Raw genomic sequence first — 23928 nt, 5'->3', positions numbered from 1 at the left:
CAGATGTCTGCTTCCCTGTGGAGCCCTGGTGAAACCAGGCTGGCGCGACACAAACGGGACAGCAAGGGCAGGTGCAGAAGGGTAGCAGCATGGTCATCTCGAGGGACCAGGGTGGTCCCTGGGGTAATTCAGGGTTTGAGCAGACAACATCAATTCATTGTAGGTTTTTAACTAGCGTCGCTGGGGCTGTGGCTCCCAGCGTGCCCGCGAGCCGACATGCCTGGCTGTCCCAGGGTCTCCCAGCCGAGCCTTCCCACGTCACATCGATGGACTGTGACTTTCTGACGGGTGAACAACTGATTTCGACTCCTTATAGGTAGCATTTGCTCTGCGGTTATTGTCACAATATACCAAATCCTTTTTAAAAAAATCACACTAAGTGCACCAAGGATCGCATTGTCGCCGAAAGAAACTTCTGAAAACTTGCAGATAATAGTTAAATCCATTCAGCTTTGAACACTTTAAAAACTGATCAGACCTCTTTCTTAAAGCCCTGAAGTGCTTTTAACTCCCACTGAAGCCAATCAGAGCTCTTTGAAAGAAGTGAATGGCAGAACTAGCCCCTGAAACATGTGAGCCCTGCTACGGAGAGTGGAAGCAGAAAATAGGTTACCCCTCCCAGCACAAAAATGCAGATGTGAATTAACTCCACATATGTAATGACATTTAAAAGCTACATTCAGTAAATCTTATTCAGAGCGAGGAAGAAGTATGAAAGAAATCCATCAACATTAATTTGACTCAAATAACTATTACTCAATGTGAGCCAAATTGCAAAATGTAAAGACTCGTGTATCTAGTCAGTAAGTTTTAATGATGCCCCCCATTCTAAAAAATGTTTAGACAAAAAATAGATAAAGTAGTCCTTTCATTCCGTGTCTCATTTTTTTTTTTAAAAAAGAGCAAAAATGTGCTGAAATTTGAAATAAAGTGTTCGTTTTGAAGTCCTGAAGAGCTATAAAAAAATCTCTTCTCTCAGGTTCTTAACTTCTCTCCTCCTGGGAGAAAGAGAGGGGAAGCTAAAGAAGTGTGTGTAGCTGCTCATATTGTGCAGAAAGGGAGGGTTTTTCAAAGCGTTTCAGCACTGCTGATGAGGGGAAAAGTTTTTCTTTGAAACTAGTTGTGTTGCCCCCCTTCCCCGCTTTCCCCTCCCTGTATTTCTTGGACGGAGCACCGTGGAGTGATGAGTGGTGAGGGGAAGAAAGTGTCCGTGCGGGCAGGGAACGACCGAGAAGGGACTTCCCTTTAAAATTTCTCCTTTTGTGCCTTTTATGTAAGATAGGAAGGGATAGAAATTTGGGAGAAAATGGGGAAAAACCCCAGGCTTCTTGCCCAGTAACTCTGACTCTCGTTTTGGCTGCCTCCTCTTCCAAACAAAACCCTTCATTTCTCCCATTGAAAAAAAAAGATAAAATAGCCTGTACTCAAGTCAGCAGTGATGATAATGAGAGCAACGTTGGTTCCAGATTAATGCCAACCAAGCAATTATCAATTAAAATGCTGATCATCCCCATGGCAGATCCCCTTCCTTCACCACCGCTGGCGAGAGCACGATGGCCATCCGATGGTGACGCGCAGTGATGGGAGAAAAGTATTTTAAGGCAGATGTAGGGGAAAACGTGTGTGAGATTTCCATATTAAAACTGGAGGGAATACGCTGCATAGGTGAATAACAACATACACCGTGTTCTATGTATATGTCAAAGATTTTTTTTTTTTAAATAGCAAATATTTAAAGTCACGATATTTCAACCTTAACTATTTTATAGGCTATAATTAGTTTGTGTTAATCTGACTAAACATTTCAGTGATGACAGCGCTTCCTAGTAGCCATAAATCAGGGTCTAAGCAGCAAAGAACTGCAGAGAATTTTTGTTCGGTATGATTTGTATGCTGGAAGAAGTAATTTATATCCATGTAGATTCACTTGGATATATATAGGCTTGCATCTGAATTTATCTTAAAATGGGATATGGAGAGAACAAATGCTTTACACCTGCTGATACCTGCCCATGTGTCTGTGCCACTAACACTCTGTTTATTTTATGAAAACATGTTTCGGGGTTTTTTTTTTGTGTGATCCCTTTAAGAGGGTGCAGAACTAATTTTTAGCTCATTACGGAGGTAATCTTCCCTTGCTTATTTGACTTGGGCTGTTTCCATAACATCTGCTTTCATGCAAAGGCGCTCTGCGCTATATGGATGTAAGCAGCACTATATGTGGTTACATTCACATGTTGTTCACTTAATGAAATCCTGGCAATTGTCCCACGTTTGAAACACATCTGAACCACAGAGAGCTACTCGCCGCTGTTGCTATCCAGGAACTTAGAGAGGAGGGAGACGGCACTGTCCGTGCTTTCCTAAGGGAGCTGAGTTAAAAATATGAGGGAAAAAAGAGCGTGCACGCTTTTCTAAAAAAACAAGAACACACGGGGATCGTGTGCTAAAAGGTCGTCTTAAACAGGGAGGCCAGAAAACGTTCTTGCCAGCTCTTTTAAATGGATTTACACTGATTGTCCTGACCCATTCCCTCTTGTGATGGCTCTTGGTGCCCTGCACAGAAATCTGGCTTTTGCCAGGCTCACGGGCAGAAGCAGATGAACTTGTTTCCAGCCCTCCACGTCAGCCTGAGCCTGAATCTTCAACTTAACATGTGTCCTCCCCCCCATCCCACAGCCACCAGCATTGGCACCCGCTGCTGGCCGGGCAGCGCAGGAGCTTTCCCTTCCAAAGACCATGTCATTTGGAACACACTCCAATGCTTTCCTCTCTCTATTTATATATATTTTCAAATTTATATCCTTTCAGCTGGGGAAAAAGAAAAAAAAACACCATAAAATGGCGCACAGAATTTTTCCCTGTGAAAACCACAGGAAAATTCAAGTTTTAAACATTCTCGCCCAAAAGCAAAGATGTAATTTTGTTTGCTGCGTTTTTCCAAAATATTTCCATTATTTCAATCAGACCATTTAGTCAGTGAAGTGGGGAAGGAGGCAAGAGGGCACTGATGGGGAACAAGAGCTGTTAAAGGCTAAGCTAACTATTAAGCCCTTATAATAATCTGCTGGGGAACGAGTACGATCGGACAGGGCTGCTCTTCCCTCTCGGGGCAGTGCCAAGGCAGGAACCGGCATTTCAAAAAAGCCACACACATTCCTCGCTGCGATACACATCCCACCGTGTGCTGTCTGCTAATGTAAAGATTTTTATGCTCCCTAAATCACAGCGGAAATAAACAGATCTATTCTGAAGCCAACCCAAACCCAAAGGCTTCTTTACCCACTTGTTCACAAGCTGCTGTTCTATCATCACGGGGCATGTGTCAGGCAACGATTCACTCCTTTCCGTTACCGGGATTTCACGCTATGGGAAGTGATGGGTTTTGTTGAATGAGGTGGCAGAGAAAACCAAATGATTGGGGCTGCTGGGAGAGGCAGTGGGACATGGTGGGGAGAGCAGCATGTAAAGGGTGATGAAAAGGTAGTGAGCTTCTCAGGGCTTATGCTGTTTGCATCACCGCTCAGAGTGCCACCTCATCAGGAGATGATGCAACCCGCACGTTGCTTCACCGGCTGCGTCATTACCAGGAACGGCAGATCAGTGGGCGTCAGGTGGAGATGCCCTGAGTCAGAGAAGACATCAGCTGATGGAGCAGATCGAGGGCCTGGTTTGTTTTTTTTTTTTTTTTTTTCATTTTTGCAGGATGATAGACATTAATCTTCTAAACTACAGCTTGGTGAGATGAAAGTGCTCTTGTACCATTCTGCTCCCAGCTTGTGAATCTAAACCAGACACACATACACAGAAAGCACTGTCAGTTTTTGTTCGACTAAGGCATTAGGATTTCCTTTTTTTTTTTTCCTCTGGCACCTTCAGCCCAGCTCAGCCAGCAGCTACATATTTCCAGAAGGATTTTAACGTGCAGACTTGCGAGAGCAGATTTTGGTCTTCAGCAGTGCCCAGGTTGTGGCAGCTGGAGCCAACGTCCTCGGGAACCCACCATCTGGGCTGCGCGCGGGGCTTTGGCCGCGGGGGCTAAGTGCTCACATAACCGACCTTGAGATCTCCTAAAATCTAAACCAGGAGAGACTGTGGCTGCACAAGACTGTGTGTGGGTAGGTGTGTTTGAGAGAGATAATTATTGGGAAAGGCAAGAAAACATTTACCCACTGCTGTAAAGTGTTCTCAGAAGACAAGAAGAATCCCTGTCCTTTAGCCTTTTAATTGATTTTAATTATTCAAAGCTCTTTCTCTCCTTGCTCAAATAGCAGTATGATACAATATTGCCGCAAGTATCTCAGTGCTTTTTGAGATACTTAAATATGAATAGCTGGGAAGCTGGTGCCTGCTCTCCCTTCTGTAAGCACACCAGAAAACCTTGCTGTGCAAGGCAGAGCCTACTGCCTGACAGCCAGATTATTCTAACAGCTCCTTCATTTCATGGGGATTCGTTTAAGTGGATTCCACATAATACTCTAAAAATGTTGTGAGAGATGATTCTAATAAGGCAGAAGCCACTACGGCATTTAAAGGGAATTTAATCTTATTCTACTACCACATAAGAAGGAGAGAAGTGCTGACATTTCAGCCCTCCACTGGCCTATTTCACAAACATTTCAAACTGTGCTTTTCCATTATACAGCTGTGTATTCCGCTTATACACATGTGCTTATTCCATCAAAACCCTTTTTGTCCCCTGTGATTCCCAGTTCACCTTCCTCCTGTTTGGAAAAGGCAGACACAGCGAGCAGTCTGATAACAGCCTTCACATGCAGAAATTACTCCAGTTTGAGGAGCTGGGGTTGGTGGAGCTGAGACCTGACAGTTGTGTTGCAGCAGTGAGCAGGCAGCATGCTGCACTGCTCTCCATGCAACCCAAACAGCCACGAGCGTATGAGAAGTGCATGTCAGCACATGAGGCGGTGTGCTCCAGCATGCAGAGGGTTGTTGCCATGATTCATTGCTGGATTGGCATGGCTATCCAGTCCACCACAGTCAGAATGCTGGGAGAAACGTGCTGAATCCGTGTTGCTGCTCCTCTCAGACTATCTGGAAGAGATTCTCTGCGGGATCCTGTCCTGGTGCTGCAGCACACTTGGGCACTCGCATTTCTCACCGACTGGTAATACCATGAGCACAAAGGTGAATGCAGGAGGATCAGCAAATTCAAGGACTTGGTAGCTGAGGAGTGGTCTGCATGCTCAGGCACAAGTTCACTGGATGAGTTTGCAAAGGAGGGAGGACATGTTCACCCCAAGCAGCAAAACCTGCAGTGGACATAGCTTGGTTGGAAGCAGCTTGGTGGGAAGTGAAGGGCTGCCTGGGCACATGGCTTGAGGTGCGACTGGCCCCCTCAGCACATCTGGCTGGGCATTTTCTTCTCCCTTTCATAAGGCTGAGCATCCCTACTGACAGGCTGGTTTTCCGCAGAGGGCTTAACCCCCTTGACCTTCCACACAGTGCTTGGACCATCCTGTCCTGTGGCCACACCGCTGCTCTGAGCCATGCACCCCAGGGCAAGGCACTGGGAGCCTGAGGCATTGGAGGGCTTTCACTGGGTTCACTCTTCCTACTGCTTCTCCCACTCTCTGTTGCACAAACCAGCCCTCCTCCTTGCTGAGGCATATACCCGCCGTCACGATTCCCAGGAGTTGGCTTCCTGGGGTAGCCTTCATCCCTGTGATTGAGTGGACTTACCTAACCCTATTCTTACTCCTCCCTCTGACGATATTAGCCTATCTATTGCACATCCCAGGTATAGAGTTACAAAGGTAGTTACCCTCCCAGCCATCCTCGGGAGAGACTGCTTTTCCTATTCTCTCTCTCTGGCCAAGCCATATTTGAATGACAGCTTTCTAACAGTTAGTAGTGAGTTCAATATTCAGCCAGGAGGTGTGTATGCAGAGGAGTTTGTCAGCTGTTGAAGATAAGGACCATTTTTCATAGAGGTTTGCGTAGTATCCACCAGAAACGGTCTTGCTATCATTTGTGTTTCTAGGCACTGCTGTAACACTGATGCCAAAAGGATTGGTTGTACAATCAACAGGTTTTCATCCTGGTAGGGTAGTGATGCTGTTGGGTGGTGGCAGTGACTCTGTGCATTTGGCTCGGGGATGCCCCAGACACCTGTACTAAGTGGCAAGGAGCTTAGGGAAGGGGGTACAACCCCTTAGTTTGTCCAGTCCCCTGCTTAATCCGAAACAACAAACAGTTGCAAAATAGTTCTAGTATTAAAGGGAAAGGGACAAATCCAAACTAGGATCCCCAGATTTCAGTCTTGGCTCAGACGGTTTTCTTTTCATCCTTATGCAAATCAGACAACTCCTGCTTATTTCATCATGAAGTGGGAGGCAGAGTAAGGCTTCCTTAGCCTACAGTACCTCCCAGGAGTATTGGGAAGGCTAATTAGTTAATGTTTCCAAAGTGTTATTATACCAGTGCCAAACAAAACTAACAACAAGAGGAGAAAATGACAATGATAAAGAAAATAAACAAACATAAAGCCAAATTAAACATAGTTAAGGGAGGTAACTTTATGATATTAAATGTGATACTGTAGAATAAAAATAGAGATTGATATAACTTATATGATCTACAGAATACTGACTGCAAACCTATTTGTCAGTTGTTGTATGACCAGACAGACTGATTCTAGAAAGCTAGCTTTTATTTAAGTTTTAGACTTCTGTGACAGTGATTTATTTTAATGATACGCAATACTTCACTTTGCATTTGTGATTTCAAGACCTCTATAAGTTTATGTAAATTCTAGCTGCTAGGGCACAAGATAAAATCATGGCTCTTACTTACTTTCATAGTGTCACATAAATGTGAAAAATTGAAGAGTTGCTCCAGGCCAGCATGTTACATTTTGACATTGTGAGAATCTCTGTATCCTACATACCCTGCTCTGAGCAGGAATATCTATAATAGCACGTACTGAGAAAGAAAGAGAAAGCAAAGGACAACGCAGCTCGTATTATCGAGGATCCAGAAGCAGTGTTCCCTCATTCCTGTGCTATTTCACTATGTGGTATATCAGGAAAAGTGGAGAAAAAAAAATCAGCAGGCATTTCAAGAGTATGAAATACTCTCAGTAGGATCCAAATAAGATTGGAATATTTTTCGCGGTTATGTCACTTGGTAAACTCAAAATCGATCCTTTCTCCACGCAATCCTCAGGCTGAAATGAGTCTAGTTTGGGGTGAAATTGCGTGGTGGAAACATGCCTTGCTCTGTGATTTTGCCCGGTTCTGTAATCAAATTTCACAATAATGAAGACTGTAAGTCAAGAAATTGAGGAAATGTCATGAAAAAGAAACCCTGAAATAAATATGTGTTGAATAAATCCATCCACAAACTTGGAAGAAACAGGAATAGTAGCACAGCACGTCTGCTTCCTCAGCTGATCACTGAATCACAGTCTGACTTTGAGCACATCACTTAAATCTTGCTTAGCTTTGGTTTTCTCCTCCGGGAAGGGGAGAGAACAAAGGACACGTGCACCAGGCTTGCTCTAAGCAGAGCCACAGGAGGTACTGGGCTGCAGCAGCTGCAAAGGACAACCAGTGTCCTGCTGTCCACGGCTCCACGCAGCCCCACCGGCGAAGGGAAAGAGAGGTGCACGCAGGAGGATGCTCTTTCAGGACATCTGAGGCAGCAGCATGTTTCGGCTGACTGATCTTCAGGACAGGTGACAAAGGATTATAGTGGGGGCAACACCAGTTTGCACCCTGGGGTGCCTCTGGGCACTTTGAACCTGTTGGCCCTTTGCTTCTGCCATTGCGTGTTTTTCCTGCTAACAAGCCCCAGGCCAGCTCTGCATGTGCACAAGGAGCTCGGAAGGCTCTGCATGGAGTCTGTTTCTGCTCTTGCAATCGTTGTAAGTGACCACTGATGGCTTTAAAAACGTATTTGCCCTGCACCGTGTGGGACAACGTTTCTTTCAAGGCTGAGTCGCACACTGAAGTCTACGCTGGGACCAGTGCCGCTGCAGAGCTGAAACCACTGATGCTCACTTGATTTCGTTCAAAATCCTTGCAAAGGTGGCTGCAAACTCCCAGGAACATGTCAGTCACACTAAATTTTACCCACAAAAACGCCAGCAAACTGGTCGAGGACATTGGTGTACTTCTGTGCTTGCAGCAGTTTTTCCCCAAAAGGTGAGCCTGGCAGCCCTGCCTTTCCTCAGGGCCAGGGGAGAAGTGTCGCTGATTATCAGTGCAGAGGGTGCGCCATGCAAATTGAAAATTAGTATGACATAAAACCAAAAACTCTGGACCCAGACGAGGCCCTCGGAGTCTTTCTGGTATGAAGGAAATCTTTGCACAGTCCTACTCAGATTTATTACACATGCATTGAAATTCAGTGTCCTCAACTACATGATGTCCAGTTTCCTCCAAAGGAAAGTTTCCTCCAGTTGATTATTGTTGCCTGAAAGCGACATTTATACTAACACACGTACACCCCCGTCCATGCTTGTGACAGTTTGATGGGGGGGGGTGTTCTGGTGGCAGGAGAGGGGATTTGCTCCCTGTGCCACCAGATCTGAGTCCCAACCCCCTCGGGGGGGGGGCGTTGAGCCAAATCGGCGCCTCTGCGAATGGCCCTATTTAAGCTGGGACAAAGGGACGGGAAAGGGGCTTTTGCCCAGGAGCAGGAGCGGGGCGGGGGGCGCTGCCCTCGCTCCCGGCTCCCGGCCGCTCGGGCCGGGCCGGCGCCACGTGCTCAAGATGGCGCCGGGGGAGCCGCACGGGGGGCTCGGGAAGCGCCCCGCGCCCGGGGTGCCCGCCGGGCCGAGCTCCCCTAGAGGGGATTAAGAGCTAAGAGAAACAACCACAGCGACCGGGTCAGTCAGGATGGAGCTGGAGGAGGGGTGCTGGAGCTGAGGTTTCCCTTGCAATTGGTGTGAAGATGGTGGGCGGCCCCCTGCAGCCAGGGTGCGCTCGGCGGAGCAGAGACCCACTCGCGGCCCGTGGAGAAACCCACGTCGGGGAAGAGATGCCTGAGCCCAGGAGAGGTCGTGGAGCAGGGGATGCACGACCAGGTACTGTTAATAATGGGCAGGGGATGCACGGCGAGGTTGTGGGGGCATCTGGAGTCCGTGGGACGGCCCGCGCCGACGCAAGTGGCAGCAGCTCCCTGAGGGGCCGAGACTGGTAAAGCCCGAACTGGTGCGATCCGTGGGGAAGGATGGCAATCCTGCGGGCAGGGCTTACGCTGGAAAAGTTTGAGGATTTTTTTCCTCGTGAGTAGGGGATCCACCGAAACAAGGGAAAAATGGTGTAAGGACTCCTCCTCCTTTAAGAAAGGAGCGGCAGTAACATCATGGATGAACTGACCTGCACTCCCCCATTCCCTGTCCCCCTGCGCCGCCGGGGGGAGGTAGAGCCAGGAATGAAAGGAAATAGGGGGTGGGGAGGTGTTGTTTTAAGATCTGGCCTTGTTTTCTCTTTCTCCTCTCAAGTAACCGGTTTCGTTCCTTTTTGTCTCTTATTAAGTAACTGTTAATAAATTGTTTTGTTTTAAGAAGAAAGCCTGAGTCATGTTTTGCCCGGGACCATGGATGGTGGGTGCTCCCTCTCAGTTCTTGTCTCGACCCTCAGTCCAAAAACCACGACAATGCTGTACTTAAGCTCACATCCTTTCCCCCCTCCATCCCGCGAACTTGCAGTGCATCGAGCTGCAAGTGCCTCAGGCTGAAGGAGTTTAGTCCATTCCAGGTCCCATAAAAGCCACAGGTCATAGCTTGTTTCACCTGGGCAATCCTGTAGATGCCACTCTGAAGGCCTCTATGTGATACAAGCCAAAGAGTGTGCAGGGCAGGCTAGGTCAAAGGAGACTCTACTGAGTTAGCTTCGGTTCAGCATGCTTCTGAATTTGGCCCATCTTTTGTCTCTGGCACACCAGACATGTACACATATTGCATACCTGGTAGCGACACTCAAAGCACCCTGCAAAGGAGGAGAGAGGAAGGGGAAAGAAAATGTGATTATGAAACATCAGAGTAGATCTGATCATGTCAAATTCCTCCAGAGGAAAAGACAGAGAGAAAAATTACCAGCACGCACTGCTTGAAGTCAATAAATGAAATTTACTCAATTCAGCAGAGGCATCAGGGAAATCACTCTTCATTTGTCTTTGATAGGTTGACAAAATCTCTGTTAAAGTTGTTTTAATGCTTTTGTAAATAGGCTTCCAAATACATTGAACCCAGGCCAGATCTCCGCTTAGTAGGACCAGCCCTCCATGTCAATCAAATGTGTAGCTGGTGAGAAAAATGAACCTTTTTTTGTGCCCCTTGTTCTCAAGTTGGGCAAACAGCCCAAAAGTGTCTGAGGTTTTACTTTGCCAAGCTTCTGGAGGAAAATTTACTTACAGGAATGAAAAAGCCCCACGGCCATCTGTAGACAATGAAACACATCAGGGCAAAAACTGCCCTTAGACATTTTCATGTGGCACCTATGGAGGTCACCAGTGGTATCACGTAGGTAAGCTGAGTGCTGAATTTGGCCTCTTGATAATGGAATTAGACATTACAAAATGAAGGTATGTTCTGCTCTCTGCGAGACGGCAACATTAATGAATTAATTTACTACTTAATTAACATACAAAGCCACAGAGTGCTGTTGGCAAATTAACTGTCAGCAAGACACGTTGCTCCAAGGGTCATTGGGTATTTCTTTTTTTCTTCACCCTGCTTGTGTCCAGGGCAGAGATCACATGTTAGGTGCTGAGTCATGGTCTTATAATGGGAACTACTGGGAGCTGAGCTCTTCGGAAAAGAACTGCTCTTGTCTTCTCCGTCTCTGAACGCAGGAGACAGAGGTCAGACTTCATCCAATGTGAGGGACTGCAGAAACCTCTCTCCCTCTGTTTAATCCTGCAGTGATACCCAGACAGTCAACGCACCCTCACCTGCGCTGGCTTTATGGTTGAGAAACAAGATTATTTATATTAAAAAAGGCTAAATATGTTACAACTCAGTGTCATAACTGAGAAGAAGAGCTGAAAGTCTGACTACAATGGTATTACGTCAATCTGTGTCTGATTTTTCCCCGAATCTGGACAGAGTTTTTAAAAGCGGTCTAGATTCATAGCAAAGTAGATTCCTGCCTACTTGCTGTTTTAACACAGCTAATATTTCTGCCTCGATGAAAATGAGAAATGTCAGAAGAGAAGGCAGTTGTACAACTCTCAAACTCAGCTCAGGAGTCAGCTCAGGGCTCAGCTTTCCCTCTGGTCACAGATTTTAGTTTCGAACTCCCAGTACAGCCCAGCTCTCGTAGCTTCAAGTAAAGCCCCAACTTTTCAGTATGTTTTTACAGAAATCGTGTGAAACATTGGAAACTTTTGTCAAAAATGAGCTCTGGTGCATTTGAGAGGTTTAGTGAGTCTTTGTTAAATTGCACATTCATTAATCAAGGATGAAGCCTGGCAGGTAGAGCAGGTCGATTGCTCAGTGTGTGCACTGCACCCACAGCTCAGTACCCAGTCCAAACTTCATTGAATCCTCTGGGAATCCTTCCATGCATTCCTTAGACTTCAGACAGATGCTTGAATGAGAACTAGTCCAGGATCTCTTTTCCATACATGATATAGATGAGTGTACTAAGGAGAGGAGACAGTTGTTTACAAGGAATACTGTATCTGAGAGCAAGAGGAAGACGTGATTACAGAAAAAAAAACCACGCACCAAGTGTTTTGCAAATCTGATTCTCTATCAGAAAAGCAATTTCACAACTATGTAAATACACAGTTATTCTGTGCAAAATTTTTTTTTAAAGCTCTTTCTCTAATTGCACAAACGTTTCCTTTGTCGTAATGAAAAACATCTGCCATTATTTATCAGCAGACTCCAGTGTGCGTTTGCACGGTGCTCTCTCTTACAAATGCACGGGAAACATGGAGTGGGGGAACTTGGTTTGTTGACTGGATAAGGATTTCCACAGAGAAAGTAGGATGGGGGGGAGCTCAGGGAGAGAGCTCTGACCCACTGCACACTCTGCTCAAGGCCTGATACCTCCGTCAGAGCCAGGTGTGATCAAGTGCATGACAAAGCCTCCCCACCTTTCAGAATTTATCTCCATGGGCTTTCTCCATTCCATGTGCAAAAGGACGATTGTCGTGGTTTTTTTGGACTGAGGGTCGAGACAAGAACCGAGAGGGAGCACCCACCAACCATGGTCTCGGGCAAAACATGACTCAGGCTTTCTTCATAAAAACAAAAACAATTTATTAACAGTTACTAAACAAGAGACATAGGGGAACGAAAAACCGGTTACTTGAGAGGAAAAAGAGAAAACAAGGCCAGATCTTAAACACAACAACCTCCCCACCCCGTTTCCTTTCGTTCCTGGCTCAAACCCCCCAGCGGCGCAGGGAGACAGGGAATGGGGGAGTACAGGTCAGTTCATCCATGTTGTTACTGCCGCTCCTTTCTTAAAGGAGGAGGAGTCTTTACACCATTTTTCCCTTGCTTCGGTGGATCCCCTACTCACAAAGAAAAAGTCCCCAAACTTTTCCAAAGTAAGTCCTGCCCGCCGGATTGCAATCCTCCCCATGGATCGCACCAGTTCGGGCTTTACCAGTCTCGGCCTCTTAGGGAGCTGCTGCCACTCGCGTCGGCGTGGGTCGTCCCACGGTCTCCAGATGCCTCCACGACCTCGTCGTGCATTCCATGCCCCATTATCAACAGTACCTGGTCGCGCATCCCCTGCTCCACGACCTCTCCTGGGCTCAGGCATCTCCTTCCCGACGTGGGTTTCTCCACAGGCCACGAGTGGGTCGCTGCTCCGCCGAGTACACCCTGGCTGCAGGGGGGCCGCCTGCCATCTCACACCGATTGCAAGGGAAGCCTCAGCTCCAGTACACCTCCTCCTGCTCCATCTTTGCTGACCCGGTCGTTGTGGTTGTCTTCTCTTAGATATTAATCCTCTCTGGGGGAGCTCGGCCCGGCGGGCACCCCGGGAGCGGGGCGCTTACCGAGTCCCCCATGCGGCTCCCCGGCGCCATCTTGAGCACATGGCGCCGGCCCGGGCCCGGGCCCGAGCGGCCGCTCGGCCGGGAGCCGGGAGCGAGGGCAGCGCCCTCCTGCTCTCTCCTCGCTCCTGAGCAAAAAGCCCCTTTCCCGCCCCTTTGTCCCAACTTAAATAGGGCAATTCGCAGAGGCGCCGCCTTGGCTCAACCTCCCCCGGGGGGGGGATGGGACTCAGATCTGGTGGCACAGGGAGCAAATCCCCTCCCCTGCCACCAGAACACCCCCACACACATCAAACTATCACAACGATAATCCTCTTTCATAGTAAATCTTCAGATGAAACAGAGTCCGCTATCCTTTTAGAAGGATACTGCATTTCACTGAATATTAAAGCCGAATCTGATTAGAGGATCAGCAAGAAAAGCAGAGAGCCACAGGCACAGGTCACGGAAGGTGGATCCTAAACTGACTGAAGGTAACTGGTATCTTTGTATGGACTTTAGTGAGCTCTGGACAAGACCTAAGGTTGGCAGGGATGTGTATATATGAATTTTGAAACTTCTTTGGCATTAAAACACGGGGTGAGTGAAAGCCTGCTTAACACTGAGTGACTATAAGAAAAATGAGCGATCCGAAAGCAGTTCCTCCACAAAACAAAAATAATTGACAGTTAATGAGGTATTTCCACTGAGTGAAAATCCAAATTATATGAGAGCTATGCAAGCTGCTACAACTGAAATGACTTTTTGCCCTCGTTGCTTGTCTCCTCACTTTGACAGCAGTTACAACTTTAAAGGATGTGCTCTGGGTCACAGCTGTTGTCAGCAGGACACTTTTAGTGTCATACCTGCTGGACAGACCTCCAAAAATGGAAAGGATTTACTATGAGGCCGGTGATTTGAGTTTCTAAAATTTAATCATAATTATTTTTTTTATCAGTGTCTTCATTTTGCAGAACATTACCTTTTGCATTTCAAATCATGGCAAAAACATATTTGTAGCATGTAATAATAAAAAATAATCTTGATAATCAGAAATTCATCAGAGGGGAGATACTGGCTGTTCGTTTGACTCATCTTCCATCAGTGAAAGACAACAGAGATTGTGTTTTAGAGCTGCACTGCTCTAGATGTGCTACTGATCTAACTGGCAGCAGGAAGGTGCAGACTTGTTTTGCCCTGAACAAGGGAAGCATCAAACCATGTGCTTCCACGTTGAGTGATAAGGGCCTGTGTTAGGCAGGATTTGACCCTTGGTTTGCAGTGTCTGGGGGAAAGGAGCGGAGAAGAGAGCCAGAGTATGAAGTATTTGGGTATTTGTTAAGTATGATCCTCTTGCAGTTTGTTTTAGAAAAGATTGGTGTAGGCATCTCTAGTGTCTCCGTGAAGAAGGGAGAGGAGATGTAGGTGGAAGAAATGGGCAGCAACAGAACAGTTTTAAAATGTAAAATGAAGGATTCCCCATGAAGAACCAGAAGCTTTTATTTTTAAATAGTTTCTTAAAAAATAGCTGCTTCAGAATTAGGAAAAAAAAAAAAAATCTGTTCTGGACTCACTCGGTCACTTGGTACCATCGATTCAAACCTTCAATTCACACCGGTGTCAAATCCAGTTTGTCAAACCACTGCTATCAACACACTTTCTCCGAGAGGCAAATAAAAAAAGCCCAGTGAAACCTCCTAATCTTCTGCTAGTCTGGGCTATTAGCAGCTTCAGAACTAATGATGGGTGAACCTCCTAAGGTCTGAGATGTCAGTGGGAGTTATATGCCTGGATCAAGGACACGATATGACCCAGATAAATTTAAGACAGAAAGGTAGATCAAAATGTGGGTCAGGCAGTCGTTAGTGTTTCTTTAAAGATGATAGAGGAATGGTTTTTAACACTTCCGAGGAGTTCTGTTGATGTTCCTATGTGCGCTCTTTGTTTAAAAAAATAAATACATTTTTCATGCCTTCAAAATTCCAAGCTGCAGAAAATTTCCTCTTGTGATGAGAAGCATTCAAAACAAAAACATGTGGCCTGATTTGTCTTTTATAGAAATCAAAGGCTGTATTCTAAAGAGACTTCCTTTACCACACAAATGTAGCAGATGTTTTTTAAGATTATAGCTGCACAAGCAATCTACGGTTTGAATCTCAGAAGCATTTAAAGTTTTTTTTAGAGGAAGAGTTTTTGTGTTAAACTGTGATAAACTGCAAGTGAGTAGGAAAGGGATTGTCTAAGACAGGTAATTAAGGTGACAGTGTATGGGAAATTTGGCCAGCATTGTTTTCATTCAGGAAAATAAAGTTAAAAATGATCAGATTGTCTCAGACTAACGTTTTGCTAGTGGGTTAATTAAAACACATTTTCAATGCCAAAGGTGAAGAGATTAGATCTCTGGTAAAAGCAGCTCAACGGAACAATATAGCCAAAAGTATATATTTGCATATGTGTTCTTAATACAATATTTTGTTGTTTCCATTATTGCTGCTCCCCAGTGAAACCCTCCTGCGTGCACCGGAGCGAGCGGTGCTGGAGCCAAGGGCCGGGCTGAAGCAAAGGCAATGATCCTACGCGGGCACGTCGGGAGGCTTTGTCAGCAGGTTCAAAGTTGCTGGGTCAAGCTTAAAGCAGAAGTGTCAGGTTTTAGTCCTCCTTTCTTGCTGTAATAACGTTCTTTTCTCTAACTGCGACAGCTCGTGCAGCCCCCGAACGACTGACTGACCATCTGCAGGAGCTTTGAACCCTGGTCAGCTGTGAGGTGCTGCTCTGACAGTCTTGAAAAATTGGGCTCCTGAAGCAGCTTGAAATGGGAAGTGAGGCTATAGACCATGTCTACAGCCTTTTAAATAGATGTGAAGTGTATCTGTATATTCTAGTGAGAAAAAAAAGTAAAAAAAGAAACAGGCAGGAAAAGATGAGGAGTGAAAAGACAGATTATGCAAAGGGGAAGCCCTAAGAGACTGGGTGCGTTTCAACATCCAGGAGTCTCTGCTGCAATCAGCTGCATGGGTTGTTGCCGGGTGGAAATCCAGCCAGGGAGCACAAACCCTGCTGTGCCCTCCACTGCCTGTGCCCGGGACGCAGGGACGGTCCTGGCTGTTTGGTTTAACGTCTCCATCAGCTACAGCCTCGATAGAAAAGTAACCGCTTGGTAACCAGCAGCGGAGGTGGAGGACGCTAGACGTCGAGTCAGAATTAGACATCACAGCTTCTGCTCTCCAAGCAAATGTGAGAGTATTGCTGGCAGGAAAAAACACTCTGTTATTCCAGGACGGCTCTCCCATCACGGCAATATTTTATTGATTTTTGTGAACTATGAACCCACTCTTTTCAGGAATGCAGTGATGGATGGTGATGTGGGTTAGTACTGCTTCCGTGATGAAATCTGGTGAGGAAGATCCTGGGCGTTCCCCTGCCCGGTGTGAGCCATCGCCTCCAGGTGAAAAGTCCCGAACCATGTCGTGGTGGTGGGACATGAACTGTGATCACCCCTGTATACAGCTCCCGCTTGGGGAGCTCTTCCTCCTCTGTGCTTATCCTCTGCAAAGCCATCCTCAGTTTTCACTTGACATTTCTTTTCCTTTTTGAGAAATGTATGAATACAGCATTTCTTTCCTATTCAGGAAGATTAAATCACAACCTATTTGCTGGACAAGAGGAAAGCAGTCGGAGAGGAAGAGAGGGGCAGGTGAGGGAAGGCAAGTGGAGTCTTTAAACCTCTTTTTTTTGACAAGTCACTCATGTTGTCTGGCGGAAGTGTAACTTTCATGTTTTTCTTCCCTTGGTGTTGGGCAATCCATTCTGAACACGCTGCAAACATGTTCTTGCCCTTGTTTGCACTCTCACTAAATGGTTATATATTAACGGTCTCTTCTCTGCACAGATGAGAGTTTCTGTTTGCTTGTTTATTTGTTTCTCAGGCAGGAAAGCTGCAGAACACTCTGCAAACCAAAGGCAGGTTTCCCGGTGCAAGAGGTCAGCCTCGGGGAGGAAGGGAGAAGTGGAAGGCAGGGGCGGGGAAGCAAAGGGCACTGTCGCTTCCCCATCAGCTTCGGCACTTCTGGCATTTGCTCCGCGTCGCGTGGCAGGGAGAGGCTGTGTGACTGCCCCGTCTCTTCTCCTCAGCTGCGAAGTTTTAACCCAGCTCTAAGAATATAGGGAACGTATTTTGTCAAAATGAGGAAACTTCTGGTGCTGGGAGTGTATGCGGAAACATAAGATGGTTTGCTGCACCGAAAAAAGCATCAGTAGTGAGACTTTGTGTGTGTGCTGATGCTCTGAGAGTGGGTACTTCAGAAAAGACAGCTTGGGTATAATTAACTTTTCTTTTTCCCCAGCAAGGATGGAAGTTTTGTCACTTGTGAAATGTTCCCATTTATGAAATTGTCAAGTGATGGCAGATACCACCCAAGAAAAATTGTTCATTACCCTAATGATTGCTCCACAGTACCAGTTGGCATGGTTTGGGAAGCTTCAAAAGCAGTGCTGGTTTTTAAAAGCTCCAACCTTATAATTGCAATGCATCACTACCAGTACATCATCTTCCACTACAACATGCTTTTTATTTAAAGACTGGAGAGGATTGCCCTTATGATCATGAAATTTCCAGCTACTGAACAATGTTGTACCAAATTCTGGCTTCAGTTATGCCAATTAGAATTATTTCACATTCCAGACTTGTCATATTGTCTTCTATAGATATCACGTAGACAGGTCCATATTTTCTGCTGCTTGCAGGATATAACATGATTTATTAACAAGACTGGACCGAGATGATGGGGTTTCTAGTGTGCCTTTTCAGCCATAGACAGCCGGCCCTGGTTCCAGGACTCACTTTTCTTGATGTTCTCATTCACTTATACGAGGTCATAAGCTGTGGCCCTAAATTAAGAGAAAACACCTAAAAACGAGCCACAGCCCAATCCAAAGGCCATCACACACTTTCATAACGGATCATTGTTCATACACTGTTAAACTGTGGGGGCAAGGTTTGCCACGACACTGGCAGAGCTGAACTGTCTACAGCTGACATTCCGCTAAAAGACATCTCCATTAACTCAGGCCAGCAAGAGTCTCTGCCCTATTTAATTCAGGCTTCCTCACTCTTTAAATGAGACATTTACTGGAAGACTTTATAGCAGCTCTTGCAGGCTGCTGAGTGCGGAGAGGCTGTGTTGAGGGGAAGAGCGAAAATGGAAATGTGAAAGAAGACAGAGACATCTCAGAAAGACTGTTGTCAATGGTGATCAGGGGGAGGTTAAGAGAAAAATAGCTAGATCCTTTGTATCAGCTGTACTTCTTCCACAAATCTCTACAGACATGGTCTCAGAATGTGTCCAAAATAAATAGAAATGATCTAGTCAAGTAAATCCTGAAATAAAGTAGGATTTAGAAAGTTAATATTGTGCATGTCGAAGATCTGGCCTCTTCCTTTCCCTGCTAAGTAAAAAGAGACTCAGGATGCTGATGATAAGGCTGAGAAATAGAGTTAGCATAATCTCAGCACAAGTGGAAACAACCTTGAGCCTAATGGATTCTTTGAAATAAACCTCAGTGCTACCAGAAAAGACCAGTAAGAATTGTTAGAGATGGAAAGGTGATAGATTTCCTTGCATGATTCCAGCATTGTGCCCCATCCCTTCTCTCCAAGAACAAGCCCTAAGGATGACCAAGTAGATCCAGGGTATTTCCCACATAAATTTAAATGTCTAGTTGGCGTCCTTACGGCAAGCACTGGTTGTTGTAGCCTCCTATTGCAGACAGTAGAGAGACCAGCCTTGGAAAGGGCAATCCACCTGGGATAGCTTATTTTTCTCCATTGATCAGAGAAAGGACCTAGACTGATGATGTCACTAAACCAGATATAATGAGTCTGGACAAAAGTGAGCAGCAACAGCCCAAAACACCACCAGTAAGTTTGAAACTTTTACTGGGAAAATATTAAAAGGTGTGTGTGAATGTTCATTAGAAATTCTGCTCGTATTCTCAGCTACTTCTATTAGTTTCCCAGGAATACTGTAACAAATTATTTTAATGAGGGGGAAGTCATGGGAACATCTGGGTTTTTTATTGAAAACAGAAGAATTCTGTATGGCTTGAAAGAAAGACTGAATAATTTTCTAGGAGATAACGCTTTGTCAAATGTACTCGTACGGGGGGAAAGAACTGCCTGAAACCTCTGGCCTGTGTCTTTCAACAAGGTAGAGTGACTGAACTATTATCTCTTCTGGACTGAAAGTCTATTAACTGAAATCAAGTTTCTGAATTCTTACCCATAAATATAATAATTCAGAAATCTAAAACTCTTCTGATCAATGAGCCAAAAAAAATCACTATGTCATCAACAGAGTCTAGTCAAAATAACACAGATTACAAATAATTGCTATGAACTGTTCAAGAAATGTCTTCTTTCAAAAAGCATCTGTAGCAAGTGATTTGAACAGCATCATAATCTGTGTACAATTTATGAAACAGATAAAGCAGTAAAATTCATTGATTAATTTACGTACTCTGCATTGTCAGAGATTGGCAAGAAGATGCAAAAATGACAAACATGTCCTAAGCACAACAATTAACAGTGGTCAATGAAGTTTTTTGACCGCTGCTGACCAGAGCAGGTTAAAAGCAACTTTCCAGCTGAAGATAACCTGACTTTTACTGCAGGACTGGTTGCCCTATAAAGAGGACCATGAAAAAGCCTGGCTTCGTGGCTCTCCTGGGGTGATATTTGGGTCAGGCCCTGAGCAAGTGAAGGGCGCTGGCTCTGTTCTGGCTATGCAGTCAGCCCTGCTAATGTAACAGTGAACCTCCAACAATAAAACCAAAAACAGAATAAAGGATGATCAAGCACAGTTTAAAAAACTAGTGTGCACATCTCCTGTCTTCAGCAGCCCAGCCTCGTGTTCCATGTGTGGGAGGGTTTTTGAGGGGCAGCAAGTCAATGACTGGCTTCTGCTTGAGTATGCATGCTGAGGACATCGCATAACACGAGTCTACACGTTGCTTCTCAATTAATTTTCCATTTACATCTTCCTGTACCTGACACACTCTGTTTGCATTGAGAATTAATATTTGCAAGACTAATGGAACCATCTTGGGCATCAAGGAGGAGAAAAAAAAGATGAAAAAGAGGGGAGAGAGACCTCAGGGGAGGGAGAAAAGGAGAGAGAGAGAAAGAGAGAAAGTATGTAGTCCTTGAACAACTTCTTGCATTCTCAGTAAACGCAAATGTTGCATTCAGCAGCCATTTCAATTAATTTGGCAACAGTATCTTGGGCTGGTGACTATACATGGCTTGTCTATAGAATTAGATGATCCTTTCAGAGTTACTTAAAAAGAATAAAACACTCAGGCAAATTAAAAAAATATGTCATATTTTACTAAAACCCCATTAAACCGTCACACCCTCTTCTTTCTGCAGTTCCTCTGGCACTATTTCCTTGGCAGAGTATTTGATACTGCAACAAGAGGCATCAGTTTTCAGCTGAGGGCCTTGATTCTCCTGTCTTTATTACAGTCAGCCTCTGCACCATTCAGACTCAACTGGTATGTACCCAGGACTCTGACTGGGAGCCTAATTTTACATATGCATCACCTCTTACTGCACATGATAGTGGCTAATTCAGGTCCCTGCCATGTGCAACATTTGCCTCAAATCAATGTGATTCTGCAAAGAAAATTGTTTGCCTGGGTACTAAGTTCAAGGCGTTTTGGTTCTGCCTCATCAGGTAAATAAAATGCTCCCAGGAATGAGCACTGAAGCCAGCTGGTGAACAATGGCCAGCATCTATGCTGTTAAACTCATTTATCCTCCAAAGAAGTGGGAGTTGCATGTGCGCTGCCTCTAGGACTGGTCCCTTGGCCGCGCTGTGCCCATGAACCATCAGGGAGAGAAGGAGTTGGAACAGGCCAAATTTATGCCAGAGAGCAGCTTAGCAGTTATCTGTATAAACAGTTTTGTTCTAGTCCTGGGAACACTTCCAGAAACATTTGAATTTACTAATTTAAATGTAGCCTTGAAGTCCCAATGCTTGCAGTACCACTCCAACATTTCCCTTGCGAGCAAAGAGAGAGGTCACATGGGCAAGCTCATAACCACATTGCTTTAATAAACCAGTCAGTAGAAAGCAAGTAATTATAAAAAGGCAAAACTTACTTAACAGGATGGGAACTGGAACCCTTTTATAGAATAGGTTTACATTTTCTGCATAGCTATGTAGCTTGTTCTTACTGGAGAGGGCTACAGTCTCTCCTAGTTATGAGTGTTAGTAGAAAGCACGTGTTCGTTTCTAAAGTGTTACCCAAAATCATGTTGTTATACTTTATTTTAATAAACAAGCATTCTTAGATGTATGAAAGGTCATTAAAAAATCATGATTAATACCAGGAAGTAATTCAGAATAAAATAAGCCCTCTGGACCAATATATATTCCTAGAGTTGGGCAAACATTTAATCAAAGTGCTAGAAGGTCCAGAGGAAGAAGCAAGACAGAAGGGTGAAAAGGAGGAAAGGTCTTAGTAAGAGACAAATCAAGCAAGCCTGGGATTTGACTTAAGACCTGATTTTCATGATTCCCTGAAGTCCAACTTCTGATTTTCTGGTTACTTTTCTGATGCAGCAAATGTTTGTACTTTTTGTTTCAGTCTGAAGAGTCCGGATGAAAATGACAGCGCTGGTCATTGTCGTATAGCTTTTCACATGCGTCTTCAATTTTTGCAGACAAGTCTGGATGCAAATATTTGTAGTCTGTAGAAGTAGTTTGGCAACCTAATTTATAAGCATTAATGGATAATTGTTAGCAATTAAATGTTTGATTACCCAACTGGGCCTACAGATCAGGTTGCTAGATTTCCATCTGCTAATAGCTGTGTGCACAAGGGAACACGGGACTGAAAATGGGAGTGAAGACAGGGGTTTACAAGATGCAAAACTGAACGTGCAAACATGAAGCTCAGTCTGCTGATCAGCTAGGAAACATGAAGCTTCAGCTAGCTGTTCTGTTTGTAATTCTTTGCATTCAAGACTGCAGCGTAAATGTCTGCAGATTTAAATGGCATCCATTATATTAGAGATCAATGAATTAGGTCAGTGTGTGATTTAAATTCCCCCTCTGCTTTTGTAGACTGCAGGTAGGCATGCCGCAGTCTGTTTCTTGGTCCTACATAATCTTCCTACATTTCAATCTGCAGATGATGTAAAGACAGGACTCTTTTCTGGACCTAGCTCAATTCATCTGGTAGATGAATCTCTGCACCCCTGGAGACTGGTGGAGCTAGCTCTGGGAGTCAGGCAGGGTGCAAACCCTACCCAGATGAGCAGCACTGCAGTGAAGGTCACAAAGGAGCGTCCAACAGTTTTCTGTGCCATGGCTGAAACTGTAACTCTCCTCACATGATGATGGAAGACCATTCATTTCCTTCACAGAGGCTATTAGTAGCATGGTTACAAGTAAAAAAAAAATGGTAGAGCTGGTTGGGATAAAAGACTTCTTGTCCCTGTTTCTCTTGTGGCCCTGAGCTCCTAGGTTGCTCATGCCCATCCTGTACAGCAGATAAAGAGCCCAGAACTGAGGCAGTTTTAAATGGATTCAAAGCAGCCTTCTGTTTGTCTACAGACATGGATATTATGCAATGATTTCCTGGTCTGTCACCAAAGATTTGGCCTTTATCAAAGATTTAAGCAATTGTCTCGCACAGCCATGGCTTCACAGTGCACCATTTTTTTGAAAACTTGGCTCACTTTGTGTGTATTTCCTTGCTGTCTCAGCTGGGTTGTCCTCACTGACAGCTGTCTAGCAAAAATACAGAGCAGGAGGTAGGAATAGCACACTCTACTATTGGGCAGTGCCTATTAATGTCTGCATTTAAGTGCCCTGGATTAGGTGAGATCCCATAGGAACCAGATGAATCCCTGTAGAGGAAGCGGCTCTCTAATACCTCCATCCTAAAAGGGAGGTCTTGTTAGATGGTGGGAAGATTCTTGAAGTCTGAAGGAAATAAAGATTCCCATCCTTGGCAGCATGGGAGCAGCACAACCACTCTACATCAATAAGTAATCTTATCATGAGAAGCAAAGGTTAATGACTAATCTGTTTACCTGAGCTTCATTAATCAAAGATTTACTAGAAGTCAGAATTCTATCGCTGCTCAGGCACAGACAGCTTTGCTTCCAGGTTAAAACAGACCACTATGCAAACTGCACAAAGCATGTAACTCAATACAGAGCAATTTTCCCAGTGTGTGGATGACAAAGGGGAGCATCAAAGAGAAAAGGCTCTAATCAGAAGGGATTATATCTGGACTGCGTGGAGCAGAGGGAAAGCCTCAGTCTCCAGTGATGTGAAGAAGAGTTCGACTATGCCTAGCAGCAATATCATCAACCATCTGAAATGATTACGGGGTATTTTTATGTCGTGAAATATTATCTTGTTCTCCATGACAACTGACACTGCAATAATAGCACCTGTAAAGATTCAAAAGTTGCCAGAAGACTGCCAAAAACGTTAGGCTGATATCCAGCACAGAGATCTGGGAAACACGGTTTAGATTGCAGGGACAGAATCACTGGAGAATTGCTCTACCTACCCTTTCCTTAGGAGCTGGTATGAGGCATGTCGTAAAATACATCTACTTAATGGGGTTATTTAGATCTTTATGTGTGTTGTGATAATTAATGTCCACATTATGGTTCTAATTATTATCCTGAGGTTAAAGGCACTAAAGAAAAAATGAATAGCAACTTCGGCCCTTGATGCTGAATATTCTTTGTGCAACTTTAACCCAATAGTTCTCTCTCTCCAGCACTCCCAGAATGACAGTCCAGTTTTCCTAGAGAAAGCACTGGAAGTGGAAATCTTTCTGACAGGCCCAGTTCGCCGACTCAAACACTACTGATGACTGAGTCACTCACCAGTTTTAGCTCCAGGAACTGAAAATGTGGACCTGAACAGAGCAAACCAA

Source organism: Tauraco erythrolophus, chromosome 18, assembly GCF_009769465.1.
Source record: "Tauraco erythrolophus isolate bTauEry1 chromosome 18, bTauEry1.pri, whole genome shotgun sequence".
Classification (NCBI taxonomy): Eukaryota; Metazoa; Chordata; class Aves; order Musophagiformes; family Musophagidae; genus Tauraco; species Tauraco erythrolophus.
Note: the sequence above shows the minus strand (reverse complement) of the source record.